Raw genomic sequence first — 580 nt, 5'->3', positions numbered from 1 at the left:
AGACATACACATCAAACAGAAGAAAGGTGTTAACGATATCAATTAGTATCGGTAAACGCTTTATTTATTTGCGCCACAGACAACTGACTTCTGGAAGAATTCACAACTGAATACTTTGTCCCTTCACACGAGGAGACGCACACACGGGAGATGCACAGGTTCGAGAAGCACATTCGAGTCTCACGTCGACTTTCACTTTGATGGCGTAGTCCAAGTGAAGACAGCTCACATCTAGGTTGCATGTCCACCCTGACCCCTGATTTCGCATACCCGCACAATCGCAGGAATGGGCCCGCGAGCGCTGTTGCTGAAGATGGGAGGAGTCCTGCGTGGACCGCGCAATCGTAGTCGAGATGGCAACTGCAGTAGTCACACGTGTAACACTTTCTGAGGCACGGAGGCGAAGCGGCACTTGGCTCTTCCTCTACAGCGACCAGGGGGAATTCATGAGGTCCGAAGGGTTTCGGCGGAAAGAGCGCCGTCGGGGGATCCTCGGAGCCGGAGACAGAGCCCCGAAATGAAGAGCAGTGCCATCAGCGCTCGCAACATGCTGCATGATGGACGCCGCTCTTGTGAGTCA

The sequence above is a fragment of the Penaeus monodon genome, chromosome 30 (assembly GCF_015228065.2).
Source record: "Penaeus monodon isolate SGIC_2016 chromosome 30, NSTDA_Pmon_1, whole genome shotgun sequence".
Classification (NCBI taxonomy): domain Eukaryota; kingdom Metazoa; phylum Arthropoda; class Malacostraca; order Decapoda; family Penaeidae; genus Penaeus; species Penaeus monodon.
This window is presented reverse-complemented; position numbering follows the sequence as displayed.